This window comes from Manis javanica, chromosome 15, assembly GCF_040802235.1.
Source record: "Manis javanica isolate MJ-LG chromosome 15, MJ_LKY, whole genome shotgun sequence".
Taxonomy (NCBI): Eukaryota; Metazoa; Chordata; class Mammalia; order Pholidota; family Manidae; genus Manis; species Manis javanica.
Window position 1 is genome coordinate 73,123,076 of NC_133170.1, and position 18,120 is coordinate 73,141,195.

General features: G+C 43.8%; 1 long non-coding RNA gene across 2 annotated transcripts; it reads right to left on the bottom strand.

The window, feature by feature from the left end:
• Positions 1-1,107: 1,107 nt before the first annotated feature.
• Positions 1,108-15,457, bottom strand: LOC140846467 (uncharacterized). 2 transcript variants are annotated; one of them, XR_012125583.1, is made up of 3 exons: positions 15,086-15,457; positions 10,664-10,782; positions 1,108-1,712 (listed from the first exon to the last, which is right to left on the bottom strand). It is a non-coding gene; the product is annotated as an uncharacterized lncRNA (long non-coding RNA). The 2 variants fall into 2 exon arrangements; XR_012125584.1 differs by lacking the exon at positions 1,108-1,712 and adding an exon at positions 9,237-9,363.
• Positions 15,458-18,120: the final 2,663 nt, after the last annotated feature.

Here is an 18,120-nt window from a genome sequence, read left to right on the forward strand (position 1 = left end):
GAAAATAAATGAAAGCAAAACAAATTAACAGCAAAAATCACTCAAGCTTTCAGCAAAACATGTTCTAATATTTTTCCTTCTCTCCACCTATCAACCACGCATCCTTCTTTTCATATCACAGACTATGTGCAATCCTGTTGCCTGAATTTTCAAGTGTAGGTTGTGAGCATCTTTCCATTTCTGTAGGTAATGCATTGTATTTTACGACAATAATAATAATGACTACCACTTTATGAAACACTGAAGTTTTAAGAATTCAGCCTGGGTAGTCAGAGGGATCTGGGTTCAAATCTCAGCTCAGTTCATTTCTAGCAGCATTTTTGGGCATGTTAATTAATCCCACTGGGCCTGAGTTTCCTCATCTGTAACATGGGGATAAAGTTTTATCTACCTCAGAGGAAAGGTTGCTGTGAGGACAGTAAAATTCTGCCAAATAATAAAAGCCTGGAAAATGCTTGGGTCCATAGTGAGCGTTCAATAAATTACAGCTTCTATTCTTCCTTCTCTGTTCGGCAAGGATCCGTGTAGAACATTTGTCTGTTTCTCTTTTCATGAGAGTGCTATGTGCAGCATTCTCTCCAAATCAGAATTTTGGGTTCCACAGCATTTGTTTCATGGTTAGCAGTTAGATGATTTTAAACTTCTCTCTTCCCCCAAGAACACTCGACAAAATTGGCAGTCTGCACTATGCAAAAATTCACCCAGAAATGGAAGAGAGGGACATTTGCACAAGCTGGGTTGTGTCTACAGAATTAGAAGGCACAGTTGGACTAATTTTAGTGCCTAAAAATTGGAAACATTGGAATGAAGCTTCATGGGAAAGACAAGTTCTTGAAAGTCGCAGAAGGAACCGCCAGGACTGGTTGAAATGGGGACCATTCCCGCAAGGTTTGGGCACTGTCCCAGACTATGTATGGATTCTCTTTGGTGGGAGTTAAAAAGTTTGGGGGGAAAAGGGTTAAATGTTCTTCAAGTCCTTAGGTTAGAAATGACTGGAGATCTCGTCCACAGTGCCTCTCCATTGTCCTGGCTTCCCCGGCTATCTGCTTGCCTTTGTCTTGCCATAGATAATTTTGATCCTGTGACTGGCAGCACTACAGCACTATGTTGGGGCTCTCTGGTATTTTGTCCTTTGGGATTTCTGAGAGGGGCAGGCCCCTGTGATTGGCCTCACATGGGCAAACTGCACACAACTCACTTTGTATCTGAGGAGTAGAGTTGGGGGCCTAACTCCTTTTTGCTGCAGCCAACCAGGCTGGGGTGAATTTATGAGATGCAGGCAAACCACTTTGAAGAAAGGCGCCCTTGTCTGCTGTCTTGCCATGGCTCGGTGGTGCGTGTGGGGAGGTGGGAGGGGTGGGCATGGCCAGAGGGCTGGCGCCCTGGGGATGGATGGGGAAAGAAAAGAATCTGAGAAACTAGGGTCAAAAGTCTTTCTGTGAACAGGAAAGAAAACTGAGCAGGCTGCCTTCCTTCTCACAATGGGTCATGGAAGATGGGCACACCAGAGCCCCTGCCTGAATTTGCCCTCAGCCCCTACCCCTTCAAGAGAGCAGAACCAGAGAGAGCAAGATGGAAACTTCTAGAAGCAATCACCGTAGCCAATAATACAGAAGACAATACTATCTTCACCGAGTCAGGGAGGTTGAAGCTTCAGATCTTCAGATCTTCATGTGCTTTTGCTTCCTGTATCCTAGCCTCAGTTTTCTCATCTACAAAAAGAAGTAGTTTTTAATAGTGCACACTCAGAGGGCTGTTGCAAGGAATGTGTGTAAAGCACTTAGCAGAGTGCCTGGTATGCAGTAAGTGCTGAATAAGTAGAAGCTATTATTATTCATAGCAATCATATTTGGTTTCAAAAGAGGTATTCTGTTTTCCTTAAAGCCAAAAATAAAGTCCATTCATTCCATTGTTCTTTCATCCATTTACTCAGGCAAGCAATAAACATTTGACAGGGCCTACTAGGTGCCAGCTATTTTACTGGAGAGGATAATAAAGTAGCTCACACTTCCTTAGGCTCTGTCTAAAGCATTAACTTATATAATGCATTTACCTATATAAGCTTCACAACCACACTATGGAGTAAGGCTTGCGAAATTGAACTTGGCCAAGATAACACAGCAAGTAACATCTGGAGCTGGGATTTGAACTAAGGTCTGCTTGCTTCCCAAGTCCATGTCTTAAGTACTCTGCTAGTCCTAAACCGATAAATAATACACAATTCCTGCCTCCACCCCCCACTAGAACTTTCTGCAATGATAGAAATAGTATCTGTGCTGTCCAAAACGATACTCACCAGTGACCATGGAGGTACTTGAAATATGGCTAGTGCAATTGAAAAACTGGATTTTAAATTTTATTTAATTTGCATTCATGTCAACATAAATAGCCACACGTGGCTAGTCGCTATTGCATTAATCAGCATCGCTCTAGGAATTCAGAGTCCAGGTGAAAAAATTCACGTTAATCAAGGTGGTAAGTGTTATACTCTGGCTCTTCCCAAATTCCAAGAACACAAAGAGAATCCAGCCTTGGGGTGGGGTGTAGTCTGCAACAAGGTCACTGGAGGCTTCCCAGAGAAAGTCCTCTCTGAGCCAAGTCTAGAGGAAGGAGTTGGCAGGAGGGGGAGGTATTTTTAAATATACCCAAATATGCTGGTTTTCAAAATGGGGCCTCTCTCTGCACAGCCAGTACTTTGGTGAGGACTGAAACCTGTAATCAGGATCCAGGGTCTTCTGTGAGCTATGAGATAACCAGAGCTCACCCCTGAAGGATGAAAAGAAAACTGGATTCAGGAATGTGCCGGCTGTTTTATTTATTTATTTATTTTTTGGCTGCAGGTATCAGCTTATGTTTAACTTTTAACCATCACCTCTCTGAGGATGTGAAAACACCTGGAAAACAAATTTGAAAAGTTCCCCAGCTCACTGGCATGCTTTGGCAATACCGCACGAAGCCAAATGTCCAAGAACGGTGAGCCAACTCAAGGCTGACAAAAGAGTACTACTAATAATAAGGATAATGATGATATTAATGAAAAACAGTTACCCCTTATTAAGACACTTACTTTGAGCCAGATCCAATGTTAAGTGCTTTTGCGTATTGATCGTTTCACACACTCCTACAATCCATTCTCTACGTGGCAGCAAAGTGGCCTTTTTAAGACATAAACTCTAAATCAGATCATGCTAGTCCGCAGCTAAAAACCCTTAAGTGGCTCCCCATTATACTTAGAATGAAATAAAAGTTTTGTGCCCTGGCCTGTAAGGCTTCGCCCTGGCCTTCTTTTCCCCACTTGCTCCCACTCTTTCCCTACCCACTAAGCTCCAGACACATTAGACCCCTCTCTGGTATAAAGTACCAGGCTTTTACCTGCCCCAGGATGTTTGCACTTGTTGTTTCCCCGATAAACCACTCAACTCCCTTTCCTAAACCTCCACGGGAATGAATGTGCTGGAGGGCAGGGACCTTGCCTCTTTGACCACTGTTGCATCTCCAGCCTCTAGTACAGTAGATACTCAATAACAATTTGTCATATGAGTGAAAGAATTTCAACCCTATGTACTAGGCATTATTATCCTTATGTAATAGATAAAGAAACTGAAGGTCAGAGTAGTTTATCTGCTCAAAGCCACACAGCTTGTTGATTTCTGACTACGTATCTGGGGCATTCTGTCCGTTCTCTCCTTGTCAGCCAGCTGTGCTGTGGCTGCACAGCCGCCTTGGGAGGGAAAAGCACCTGCCAAGATGTGCAAAATGGCCTTCACTGTGCAAATGGCCCTGGTTGGCCTCACTTAGCCCTGTGTTGCCAGGATCTGTCTATAGAATGACAAACCCTAGCCCACAAAACTACCCAGTCTTCCTCTGGCTTTTACTTTATGCTTTTCTTTGATCATAGAAATGAGTGTTGTAGAAAGACTGAGAACTATAGGGAAAAAATGTGGGGGAGAAAAGCTTCATGATCGCACTACCCAGAGGCAACTCAGTTAATGCTTTGATTTCTTTACTGCCAATCTTTTTTATCATCTTTGTTACAGAGTTCATATCATCTCTGTATGTAATTTTGGTTCCTACTTTTATCCCTTAATGCTATACCTTAAGAGTGTTCTCAAGGCTTTAAAATTTTTTCCTAAGCATTAAAGCTAATGGTTGCATAATATTCCGTCACTTAGGTACACCCAGTTTACTCAACCAGATTTATTTTGCCTGGGGTGAGGGGATTCCCTTTTCTCATTCTGCAGGTCAGTAAGCCAAAAAAATAGGACTTAAATTATGACTTAAATATAAAGAGATGCATGGACAATTATATTTTCCTTCTCAGATTAGAAAAAGACATGTCTGTATTCCATCAGAATAATTATTGCTATTATTTTATCATTTCCTGTAATATCATAGTATATGAAATATATGGATATTGTGAATAATACCTAAAAGTCTTCACCCAAAGCACAGGTTTTAGGGCTGTGTACTGTCAAGAGAATCCCCTTGGATTGCATGTCACTTACACCTTCTTGGCCACCAACCCCTCCCAGGAGGTGGCTGCTGCCACTGCAACCAGGAGGTGGGGTGGAAAAGGGACAGGAATTGGAGGCTAGAGACCCAGGTTCAAGTCCAGCTTCTAGGCTTGCCCTTGGACATGTCACTTCTCCTCTTCCCTGTAAAATGAAGATGATAGTCCTTGCCTCAGAGAACTGTGAAGGTTAAATGAGGGATCAGACAGGGAGGGTGTGGAGTTGAACAGAAAAGTGCTATAAAGTTGTTTGGAATTCTTACGATCCAATGAGTTATGACCTCAGTGGCTATTTAAAAAGACTTAAAGGTCAGCAGCCCAAATCTTCACAAGGCTGGCTCTTGTTATAAGACGATATATATAAACTGGATTAGCGAGTCCTCTGCTAGTAATAAATTCATGGGCATTTGAAAAAGAGTGCATAGCAAGCTTTGCTGGTTGCCTACCCGGCATCCTTGCCCTCCCTCCTCTCTTAACAGAAGCACTGTCTGGATCAGGCATTCACCCAATCCCCATTTAGGATGTGACTCAGGACAAACTGACTCCATCCCCAGCTCCAGGGATGGGCCAGATTGTCAAAGGATGACTCCACCCTTGGCCAGCGATTGGTGCCACCAAGGGCATGTGATCCTGTCCTGGCCACTGAGACACATGGGGACATGTGAGACAACGAGGACAGATCTCCTTGCTCCTAACAAAGTGTCACAGAAAGACAGACTCTTCCCTCTCCCTCTGGACGCCCCGTCTTGAATTGTGGCAGCCAGCGTGCTACCTGCTGAGGACAAAGCCAGTGTGGAAAGGGGAAGAACCGAGAGGGCTTGATGGTAATAACAACTAGAGCAGCAGTGAACATGGACTGGGCATTTAGAGCTTTCCAGGTCCTATTCTAAATGTATTATATGCTTGAGCTCAAGGGGGTGGCCCTACCTATTTTGGTGGCCTATGAACTAAGGATGATTTTTACATTTTTTAATGATTGAATATAAATCAAAAAAGCAGTAATATTTCAGGACACATGAAAGTTATGTAAGATCCAACTTCCAGTGTCCACCAATAAAATTTCACCAGCACACAGAGGCGCCCACTCATCTACCTATTGTCTGTGGCTGCTTTCATGTTTCAACAGCAGACAGCAGAGTCGACTTGGACAGAGGCTGGCAACTACTCTGCCAAGAACAGAGCCTAAAATATTTACCATCTGGCCCCTGATGAAGTTTGTCCACCCTTGTTTGGCAGTCACAACAACCCTAGAAGTTAGTGTCCTATCATTATCCTGTTTCTCGTAGATGAGAAACGCAAAGCTCAGAGATGTTAAGTATTGTCCAAGGTCACACAGCTATTAAGAGATGGACTTGAGATTCACTACCAGACAGAGTGGCTCCAGAGCCAGCATTCTTACCACTTTGGGAAAGAACCTGGATTCCAGATGACATTGTTGAGATGCTGAGTCAACCCATCCACAACCTGCCTTCCCTTGCACTTCCTTGCCTTACCTTGGCAGGTTTAAGAGATAATATGACATTATCATATTATCGAAGCCAGTTTGAGGCTGCGTTTATGTTCTTTGCAGGTGAAAGCATCCTAGCAGATGCCAGAAGAAAGCATCTCAGAACAGGTAAGAGCAGAAAGGAAAGACAAGTCATCAGCATCGTGGGCCAACTGCCTTTTGTCCTTACTCAGGAGAATAAAATGTCTTTCTCCAGACACTTCAAGTCTCCACAAGTTCTTCCCTTTAAAAGGGATTATGAAGTAAATCCTATTTTAGAATTGCTGCTGCTTTTGGCAATCTGCAACATTAGGCTGATGAGGAATTAAACTTGCTAATAAAATATTTCAACTTGGGTTGAGTCTAATTGTTGCAAGTGCTAGCAGTAATAGCCTGTCATGGGGACTTCTATGCCGACGCATCCCTCGCTTGGCTACAGCCCATGTGGAAAATCAATTTCCTCTAAATGTTTGAAGAATGGCACAGAAGGACCTGATTTCTTTTCCCTCTGCTGGAGTCAATCTGGAGACAGTGAGCCTATAAAATGAATGAAAATAGCTACAGTTGCAAGATGCAGGGTAGAACACCAAGCTATGCAAAGCCTGACCACAACCTCTAAGTTGTAGCTTTTTTGTTCTAAGGCCAGAGACAATATACATTTGTGCCCCAAATTGATGGGCTCTTAAAAAGTCACAGCACAGAAAGGATTTTACTTCTACCAAGCAATTTCACTTCTAGGAATCTTCGCCACAGAAAAACTCTCACAAGTATGTGAGAATATACAAATAGGGTGTTTCTCACAACCTGGTTTGTGACGGTGAAAAGTTGGAGGCAAGCTGATTATCTGATGAGAAGACACTGGCTAAATAAATGGCGATAGGGCCACTCTCTGTAGCTACTATGAAGGGATATATCTGTATGTATTCATATGGAGAGATTTTTGTGATAAGGTATTGAGTGGAAAAAAGAGCAAGTTGTGGACAAATAGATATAGTATGAATTCATTTCGTTAAAAAAAACATCAACACTAATGTGCACATTTATATGTAGATGTTTGTACAAGAATAGAGAAAGGTCTGAAAGGGTACACACCAAGTTGTAGAGGGTGGGGGCTAAACCCAGAGGTGGGAATGGTGCAGGTGAGAGGGAAACTTCCCTTCCATGTTATTTAGATTTTTTATGACAAGGGTATATGGCTTTGATAATGAAAAAGGATAAAGAACTGACTTTTTGGCACATCTGAACAGCACTGTGTGGGGTCACCGTTATTTCTGAGGATATGGAAGATCGGGGCTCAACTCCACAGTGCTCACGATCCAATCAAGCCACAGATGCCAGTCTGTCCCACAGTCTGCTCTGACAGGCCATAGCTCTTCCTAGTCTACAGTTGGCACAGGGGACTTCATCCTTAGCTAGCTGCCTACCAAACCAAACATCATTTTGCCAAGGCCAGAATTTAAAGATTTCATGTTTTAAAAAAACTCTGGTATATAATAGCATAAAATGTTCCATTTTAGCTATTTTAAAGTGAACAATTCAGTGATATCAGTACACTCACAGCATTAAGCAACCATCAGCATATCCAGAACATTTGTATCTATTAGCATCACTTCAAAAGGAAAACCTGTACCATTAGCATCACTCTCCACTCTTCCCTACCCTGAGCCCCAGGAAACCAGTGGTCTGTTTTCCATCTCTATGGATTTTCCTATTCTAGACATTTCATATAAATGGAACCATACTGTATGTGGCTTTTTGTGACTGGCTTCTTTCACTTAACATCATGTTTTGAGTTTAAGCCATGTTGTAGCATGTATCGGTAATTCATTCTTTTTTATGGCTGAATAATACTACATTGTGTGGACATGCCACAGTTTGTTTACCCACTCATCAGCAGATAGACATTTTGGGTGATTTTATCTTTTGGATATCAGGAATAATGTTGTTAGGAACCTTCCTGTACATGTTTTTGCTTGAACACCTGTTTTTAATTCTTTTGGGCATATATGTAAGAGTGGAATTGTGGGATTATATGGAAATTCTATATTTAACCTTATAAAGATTTGCTTTTAAAACTCCAGAAGGCTAGTCTCCTGACCAAGGAGGACATGCTACAAGAGGGAAACACTTCCCCTGAGTTTCTCTGTTATGTCGCCTGAGTCTAAGCAGTTAAGTATCTAGATGAAGATAATTACTATGTTATTACTTTATCTATACTTAAAAGACCATCTGCTAAGATCCCACTTCGAGACTATTCCAAATATGGCAATTACATGAGCAACTGGGGAGCTGTTATTCAAAATACATGGATCAAATGATTCGTCAGGATTTCTCATGTAAGTAAGTTTCACTTTTTGTTCCACTTGTGAAAATTCAACAATTCTGACTATTCTAAGCACAGTGGCACCAACCCAGAATTGTCCAAGTGCCACACCAGACCCTTCCAGGTGAGCAGGGTCTTGAAATGGGATTTTGCTGAATAGTAGCCTGCAAAACCAGCCTATTTGAAGGTAGGTTTGACTGGCCATTAAGAAAACATAGTAGTTAAGTTGCTTTGGGTCAGTAGGACCTGGGTTCAAGTCTCAACTCTGCCATTAACTAGCTTATCTTGGGAAAGTCACTTAATCCTTCTGAGTCCCTCAGTTTCCTCTTCTATAATATGGGACTGATTATAGGACATATTTCATGGATCATTTATTCATTCAACAAACATTTGTTATGTACCTACTGTGCAACATATACTGCTTACCAGCACTGACTGAAATAGACAGACAACAAATAGTAATCATAAGTAATTATAAGGTAGTTAAATGGTGATAACTTCATGATCAAAAAATAGAACAGGAGGACTGAGGGCAGGGCAACATTTTAAATGGTGAGATCAGCATAAGTCCCACCAAGAAGGTGACATTTGAATAAATACTTGAAAGAAGAAAGAGGGTAAGTTATGCAGAGATCTAGAAGGAGGAAGGACAGGTAGGTGCAAAGGTACTGGGGCAGGGGTGTTCTGCCATGTCCATGGAAAGGCAAGGACACAGGTATGCCTAGACCAGAGTGCACATGAGGGAACAAAGAAGGAGCTGATTTTGTGGGCCATAGTGAGGGAATTGGATTTTACCTGGAGAGAGAAAAGGAGCCCTTCAAGGTTTTTGATCTGAGCTGACTTATATTTCAAAAACACCATTCAATCTGCTGTGTTGAAAATAGACCACAGACAGACAAGGGCAGCAGCAGGGAGACCAGTTAGGAGCATACTGCAGTAATCCACGTGAGGGAGGATGGGGACTTGGACCAGGGTGGTAGCAGAGAGGTGATGAGAAACGGCTGGGTTCAGCATACACTCTGAAGGTAGAGCCAACACGATTTCCTATTGGGAGGATTAAATAAGATATTGTGGGCAAAGCTGTTATCATAGAGCCTGCACGTAGTTAGTACAGAATAACAGCAGCCATGATTATTATCAAGGTGGGTATAGTGTGTTCCCCTGCAGGGGCTGATCAGGAGCTAAAAAGGAAGTGAGCAAGAGGGAAGCTATTAAGCTTTCTGTGTGATTTGCAGTGAATTAGGAGGCCACCAAAGGTAACAAGGCTTTAACACAATGCAGACACGGGCTCCTGCACCTTCCAGAGAACTGGGAAGCCTGAAGCAGCAAAGCCACATCGTTCAGACCAAAATAGAGATTCAGGTCCAAGTTTTTCAGATAATCGCAAAAGCTTCTTTCTCAAAGCAACATCAGTCAGGAAAATGTTTGTTTCTAGATTCCCTGGCTATATTTACTGTCTAAATCACTGCATCCCAGATATTAACTTTATTCATTTATTTATACTTTTTTTTGTACCATAAGTATACAATTACATGAGCAACATTGTGGTTGCTAGATTCCCCCCATTATCAAGTCCCCACCACATACCCCATTACAGTCTCTGCAGCCCAGGTATTTATTTTGGGGTTTTTGATTGAACTGTTCAACTCCAGAATCCCTTTCGGGAAGAAGAACCAATTGTCAAGAGACACCTGGATTCCTTTCAACTCACCTTCTCTTCGCTCCAAATTCGAGAACAGACAAGAGGTTGTCTGAAGTTGAAAGAGATGGATTTTTCCAGAGGAATGCCAATGTCTCTCTTTCTGCCTCTGGTAATTATGTCTCCTGTAAGCCCTCTGCCAAACTCTTCCCATTGGACATCTGGCCCCAGCAGGGAGAAACAGGGACCAAGGCATTTATTTTGGCTTTGATATCAGCAGAGGAAGGCCGATTAAATTCATCATTAGTGCAAATTAAAATCCACCAAACCATATCTCTCTGCATTTCTATCACCTGCATTTCTAGAGCTGGCAGAGGTCTTGCTTTCCTTTTGTTTTCATTTTGCTCTGGATTAAGGTATAATTTTTTTTTACAGTTAATTAGAAGATAATAATGCCAACAAGCTTATTGTTAATTATTTGTATCTGTACTTAATACTTGTAAGTGTGCTCAGCTCTCTCGAGCTAATATTTGGCTTGTCAGATGCGTTAGTCATTGTAATTAATTGAGCCCATTTACGTTTACTGGGGCTGTGGGTAGAGTTACAGAAACAGTGGCAGATATGCAATGTCTGCATCGCCCTGCGCTTATCCCTAGAAATAGACCTTGGGGGAATTTGATCCTTCTTGGGGCATTCATTCTTTACCTGTCTGGCTTTGCTCCTCTTGAGAGGGTCTTCTTTGTAAGACGTTCCATATCCTTTCCCAGCTCCCTGTTAATTTCCTCTGTAGCACGAGGCCCACCCAGGTGCATTATCTGTGAAGTCTGGTGCAAAATAAAGACACAGGTCCCCATGTTCAAAATTGTTATGAATTTTAAGATGGCTACAGCATTGTATTAAACCAAATGCAGGGCCCTGTGTAACCACATAGATTGTATCCCCATGAAGCCAGCTCTGTGTGCCCCTGATCACCTTTTCTCTCTCCCTAAAGGCACCTCCCCATCTCAATGTACCCCCTCCCTCTTCTCTACAGCTAGAATAATGCATGGTACTCTCAAGGGGCTTAAGAAATGGTAAAATAATTTTTTAAATGAAAGTTGAAAAATATAAACTGTAACCATGTAATGCCCCAGCTGAAAATCCTCCCATGGCCAGGGCAGAGGGAACTTTCTGGAGGAACAGAAGTGTTCTACATTGACCAGTGTAGGGGTGGTGGCCACATGGGAGTAAACATTTGTCAAAATTCAACATGTAGACTTTCAAAGAGTGCATTACACTGTGTATAATTACCCATCAATTTAAAAAAATCACATGCCTAAAGAACCCCCAATGGCTCCACATTACTTCAAGGTAAAGCCTATTTTTGTCACGTCACCCAAGATCCTTCCCCGCTTTTCGGCCTCACCTCCAGAGCTTCTGTGGCTTCCTATTTCCCTGCCACGCTAGTAGCCAGCTTGTCCCACCTCTGTGCCTCCTTACTCAATTGCTCTCTGGCCCAGGAGTGAAAAATCAAATATGTAACAACCAGTATGGCACCAGCACCAACTGGAAAGGACTGGAGAGGAATGGAGCCTTTTGGTTCTGCATTATGATAACAGATGTGGATGGAGTCCCAGAGGAGAGGGTGTGGAAGGGGCACTTGGTGGGTCCCAGGCACTGGCTATTTACCAGTCAACGTGGAGTCATAGCCATATGAGTATGTACCTTCTGAACATTGACCCATTGCCTAAAATGAGAGCCAGCCCTTCCTTCTCTGCCTGATACCTGCTCCTCCTCCTCTTGAAAGCCTTCCTGGACCCCCTCTTCTCTCTCAATCTCTCCTTCCATATCTCCGTAACAGCATTTACCATATTGTCCTTGATTAATTTATATACATTCCTGTCTTCTCCATCTTTTTAAGGCTGAGACCTTGATTTCCTATTCCCAAAGTCCTGCTCAGTGCCTGACACATACAGAGCCAGGTCTACACGTTCAATGAAGGGATTTTCTTATTGGCTATCCTGGCACATGGTGCAGACACAGATACATATGTGTGGATGAATGAATGATGAGTGAATTTTCTCTGTATCTCAACTGTACTTCCTTTAATCAAGGCAGGGAGGATTCTTGGTCGATAGGTCTGGAGAGAGAGTATTGCAGCTGCTAAGATCCTAGACTTGGAGGGATTCTAGACTTGCTGGCTGGCATACTCAGGCAAGTGACTTGACCTCCCTAACCATCAGATCAGCTCATTACTGGTCTGGCTTCACAGGGTTGTTGAGAAGCTTAAATGAGACAATGTGTGCAAAACACTTAGCCATCAGCAGCTCTGACTAAAAAAGAAATGGAATTTTGCTCACCAGGGAGTTTGAATAGGTAGACATGGTCACCAGACGACAGGAAAAGTAGTTACCTGCCATTCACAGCCAACTGCAAATAAACAGCTCTGATTCTGCCTTCCATGATCTACCCACTCTCCTGGGTCAGATGATTGCACAACAAAAGTGCAAATTTCCCTGCAATAAGAATGTAACTATTGGCAGATGTTAGTGAGCCGAAATCTGGAAGACAATAAAAATGGGCATTTTCTCATTTGCCTCCAACTTCCTGTTTCTCTGCAGGAAGACTCCAGTTTCAGCCACAAGAGAGAGAAGACAGTGATCCTAAATCTTACAGAGAAATCAACTCACTGATTGCCTTCCCCATCAAAATGCCTGGTTTTCAGCCTTTCTGGACGTTCTGCCCAAGAATAATTCTTGGCTAAACATGGCATAAATTGTCTCATTGCCCCATGCTTCCACCTCCTTCCAAACCATGGCCTCCCAACCAAGTCCTAAATTTCCAAGAAAAGGCAGTTTAGTTTTGCATCCTGCAGAACAACTAAGACTCCAGAGTCAGACAGATGGGAGTTCTAATCCTGGGTTAATAAGTGTCCTTAGAAGAGGAGGGGGAAGACACCACATGGGAAAGCTGTGTGGAAACAGGCAGTTAGAGGGATGCAGCCACAAGCCACAGGGAAGCCAGTAACTACCAGAAGCTGGAAGAGACAAGGAAGGATCTTCCCCTAGAACCTTTGGAGGAGACACAGCCCTGCCAACTTGATTTCAGACCTCCAGCCTCCAGAACTGTGTGAGAATACACTTCTGTTGTTTTTCAGACACAGCCACCCCAGAGAACAAACACATCCTACAGCATCTTCAGTGGGAATGCAACAACTTGCCTCCACTGCGTAGTTTTGAGGGCAAAGGAGATGATCCTTTTATGGTTTCCTGCCTTAAGCTGTTTTGGTTGAAGCCGGCATGGAGCACTTACAGCCTGACGGTGAAGAGCAGACAGACTTGGGTTCGAATTCCAGCTCCCCTTCTAATAGCTGTGCAATCTTGGACAAGTGACTCAACCTCTCCGAACTTCTGTTTCTTCATATATAAGATAGGAGTAGTAATACAACCTGCCTCATGGGATAATGGGATGATTCAGAAGATATATCTGAGGTGCCTGGAGTACAGAAAGTACTCAATGGATGGTTGCCTCGATGACTCTTTTGGGCAAATCCATCTAGGTTCTCACACACGTGGCAAGATACTGATGTGGTTACAGAGTGGCCTGTGGCCATGGGGAGCCCACAAAACTCAATGGCCTGAAGTGGGTTGAATCTGTGGCTGTTCCTGGTCAGTGAAGCCCTTTTCTTACTGAAGAAAAGACCTGGCTATCTTGAGGTGCCTTGTGAAATAGCCAGCCATTCCAGCCTGCTGCTTTCTTCTTCCTTGCTGAAGCCAAAGGTGACAGAAAGCCTTAAAAGTCAGCCCCGTGCTCCCTAGATGCTCTCTGTCTGCAATAAGCTTTCCGAAGGCAATGACTTCTAAACAAGCAGTATTGGCTCCATGGCCATTCTGGCTCCTGCTTCCTAAGTAGGTCTGTGCTCGGGAGGCTCCACCATCCATGACCCTTCTACTTACTGCCTAGAAGGGGCACATCCTTTCCACTCAGTTAAAAGGACATTTTTCCAGTGAGAGCAGGTCATATTACAAACTGCCTTGCCAAGGTATCAGGAGCCAGTAAAAGGGGGCATTTAACACCGTATTTATTTTGACTAGCAAAACAGGTCATGGCTGTAAAAGAAACAGCTCTTGAGAATGAGGCAGCCCAGCCGACTCTGGGCTCACTCTCTACCCACACACACACTGTTTAAAGCGTTCCAGGGATACTGCCAACTTTCCTGGCAGAGCTCTTATTTCTTTACATGTATGTTACATTCCATCTGCTTAATGTGTGCTCTGTGCCACTCGTGGATTTTGGCAAGCCCTGGTGAGGTGGCATGGCACGCTCAGGCTTGTTCTAAGTAAAACAGGGCACAAGGCAGAGGGGGATTGGAGGTCGATGAAGGAGTCCTGTTTTCCCCTTTGGCTCAGGGGGGTCTGCAGTTGCTAAGACCAAAGAAGTGCATAGCAATTTTTCTCCAGATGTGGTTGAATCACGTGTGTATCACTCTGGCACTTCACCCTGCACTGGGGTTTTGGGGTACCGTTTTACAGTTTCTGATATATGGCCAGAGAAGTAAAAGTGATGGAGAAAGGTAACAGTGAGGAAATCAACTCACGCTCATGAACCTGGGGTTTCCCTTGAAATATTCTAAAGCCTTGAAGGCCAGAAAAAGCCAACATCTGGATCCCATAGTCCCAAGGCCTAAAGAAAACTGAATTCAATCTTTATATTATTCTCAAGAACCATTAAGTGCTTGGTTGGAGAAGCTGAGGCAACGTGCCGTGATTTGGATCCTATTTCATCCACTTGGAAGACAGGAAAGCCAGGTTTATGCACCGCCAAAACATCTGGCGAATTCAGTTAGAAAAGAAAATGCTTTAGTCCAGTGGGGGAGAAAACAAAACCCTCTAGAAACAGTTGTTGGGTATTGGGTGACCAAAAACATTCCCCTGATTGACTCAAATGTTCACTTCCCATCGGTTCCTGTTGAGTCGAGCTCTTCAGAATGGGGAAGTGAAGACTCCAGATACAGAAGGGAAGATTATGTGTTTTAAAAAACACAGAAAAGTTCTCACTTTAAGGAAAAGTTCAAGTGCACATTTATTTTTTTTTACTCTAGCCAAGAGTGTGAACAGAATCCCCCTGTTAAGAAATGGAATTACTCACCTGAATTGGGAGAGTGGCATGGCACAGGAAAAAATAAGGTACAGACTCCTAATAAGAAACAGCCACATGCAGAACAAAATTAGTGCAAGTTGTGTAATCCTAGTTGGCCAGTTGTAGGAACAGGGAGGAGAGAGAAGCCGGGGGAACATGTTTCAGATGTGATTCAAGAGGTCCTGGAGCCGGTCCTGACCCTCTGGGTTGGAATTTCTGAGTCTCTTCTCTGCCTTGACTCAGAATAGGAAACTGTATCCTGACCGCGTGTTTCTTTTTATAGAATTAAACTTTCTTGCCAACTTCCTCCAGAGCACAAGATCATCCCTCATGGTCTCTAAACAATACGCCAATCATCAGATGGAAGTGGGGGGGTGGGGGCAGCACTGACCTGTTTGCACCAAACATAACCCAGGCCTGGAGCAGAAGACAAACAACGGGAACAGAGTTTGGCTTTCATACCCAGCCTGGTAAATACAACATGTTCTTACAGGTTGGAAAACCGTCTGGCTCATCTTTGTACTTTCTCTCTTTCTCCCACGTCTTCTAACTTGGATCTCATCATTCAGCTTTGACGTTGGCCAAGTTCACATTTGCCAGTTACCGAGTGGATAATGGATGGTTTGTAAGATTAGTAATATGCTAGGGATGAGGCATCAGGCAGCCAAGTATACATGTCTACGCAAAAATGACTTCTCTTGATCCTGATGCCCACCCCCCTGACAGGCTAGCCACCTGTGGGTAGGGATTAAGAAGGGTGAGAACAGAGCAACATCATTCCTGTTAGTTTGGTCGCTGTATTTGCACTGGCAACAAAACTCCCACAATACCCCTTGCTCTGCAATCAGTTAGTGGGGGGAACTTCTTGTGCGTAAGATATCATGGAGCCTGAGAGCTCGAAGGGGACATTAATAGTATGCCAAGTCTCTAGTAGTCCCTCATTAAAAATGCATTTTGTTTTCAATGCTTTGAGGACAGGAGCAGTGAAGTTGGAGCCTGTGCTTGTAATTGGGAGCAGGTCTCTTGCCAGATTCTAACAGTTTTAAGGGATATCCAGTTTTAGGTTTACAGTACTACATTCTGGCTCATTGAAATTGCATCTAAACGTTGCCAGAATGTGTTATAAACTACAAAATCTGTACAAAAAAATGTATCGGCATAATGACTCTCTAGCCTTAAGTCAGGGAGATGGGGGAGCAGTTTGTCCTGAGCACTGTTCACACTCTGTCTCCAAGCAGACTTGGGTCACCTGGGACAATTATCATTCATGGGATTCTGGTCCTGGTCTGACCAGTTTGCTCAGCTGCTTCGTATACCATGTTAAAGGGCTGAAGAATCGGCCTCACCCTGTCCCATGGCCATGGATGGCATCCCTACCGATGCCACACTGGGATCAACCCCAGGGGTCCACCCCCACTTGCTCCGGGAATACAGCCCCACAGCCCTGCTCATCTCAACCCACCTGTCACTCACTGGGCTCTAGACAACAAAGCAACTTCTTTCGGGTCCTCCAGTTGACCAAGCTCCCTCCTGCCTCTGAGCCTTTGCTCATGCTATTCCCCCTGCCAGGAACTCTCTTCCCAGGGCTGATTCCTGCTCTTTACCCAGCACTCAATCCACAGGCTGATTGTTCATGGAAGCCTTTCCTGAACCCTCGCACTGGATTCCTCTGTAGCTGTCTTATAGTCCATTCAGGCTGTAATAACAAAAATACACACTCAGGGTAGCTTAAACAACACACAGTAGCTTCTCACAGTTCTGGGGGCTGGGAAGTCCCAGGTCAAGGTGCCAACAAATTTGGTGTCTGGTGAGGGCCTTGGTTTATAGATAGCCATATTCTTCTGTGTCCTCACAGGGGTCCTCATGTGGAGGAAGGGGCAAGGGAGCTCTCCGGGGTCCCTTTCATAAAGGCCCTGACCCCATTCATGAGGGCTGTACCCTCAGAAACGAAGCACCTCTTAAAGGCCCACCTCCTAACACCCTCACACTGAATTTTGGGGAGACACATTCAGTCCATAGCAGTAGCACTTATCAAAACTGCCACTTAAAACTTCTGTTTCATGTCTGATTAAAACAGCACTTCTCCAACTGTGGTATGTATACAAATCACCTGCGAGCATGTTAAGATGCAGATGCCAATTCAGCTGATGCAGTGAAGGGCCAGAGACTCTGCATTTCTAACAAGCTCCCAGTGACACCCATGGGCCACATCCTGAGAGCCACAGTACCAACCTTTCTCAATCAGGTTCCAAGAGAGAAGAAAGCCTGACAGCAACTGAGCTGAGCTCCTATTTTCTCAGTTCTCCTAAGGATGCTGCTTAACTAGAACCATTCCCTTGAAGTTAATTCCTTATATATCTTGGATGCCATAGGGAAAGGTTTCCCAGCCTCCATACTGTTGACGTTTGGAGCTGCAGGGGCCTGTGCACCCCAGGATGTTTAGCAGCACCCCTGGCCTCTACTCATTAGATGCCAGTAGCACCCCTCACAAGTCATGACAACTAAAAATGTCCCTCGACATTGCCCAGTGTCTCTTGGAAGGCAACATTGCCCCGACAAGGAGTACGGCCTTTGGACATGGAAATGTCCTTCTCTGGCAGCACCCCGTTGAGAAGGGTGGGAGGTCAAAGAAAGTGTTTTGTTCGTGCTCACGATCCCATTGTCTAGCACAGTGTTCCGAAAGTGGCACATGCTCAATATATGTTTGCTGATTAAATGAATGAATGAAAATAAATGAATGAAAATGAACTCCCAAACCATGCCTGTCTGCTGGGTGAAGAGAACCGCCTTCACACAGCCTGCAACCTCCCCCCACCCCCACTCCCCACTCTCCCCACCAAAAAACAGTAAGGCGTACTGGGACAGTTGTCATCCAAGGCACAATTTTTCTAAATGTAGCCTTTTCCAAAGTAAATATCCTTTTGAAAAAAAAATGCAAAGAAAGATTCTCACTTGAGATCTTTTTTTAAATGTCTCCAATGACTAAAAATCTCTTACGGTAAGTACCCAGAGAATTGCATTTGCTTACAGGAAAAAAAAAAAAA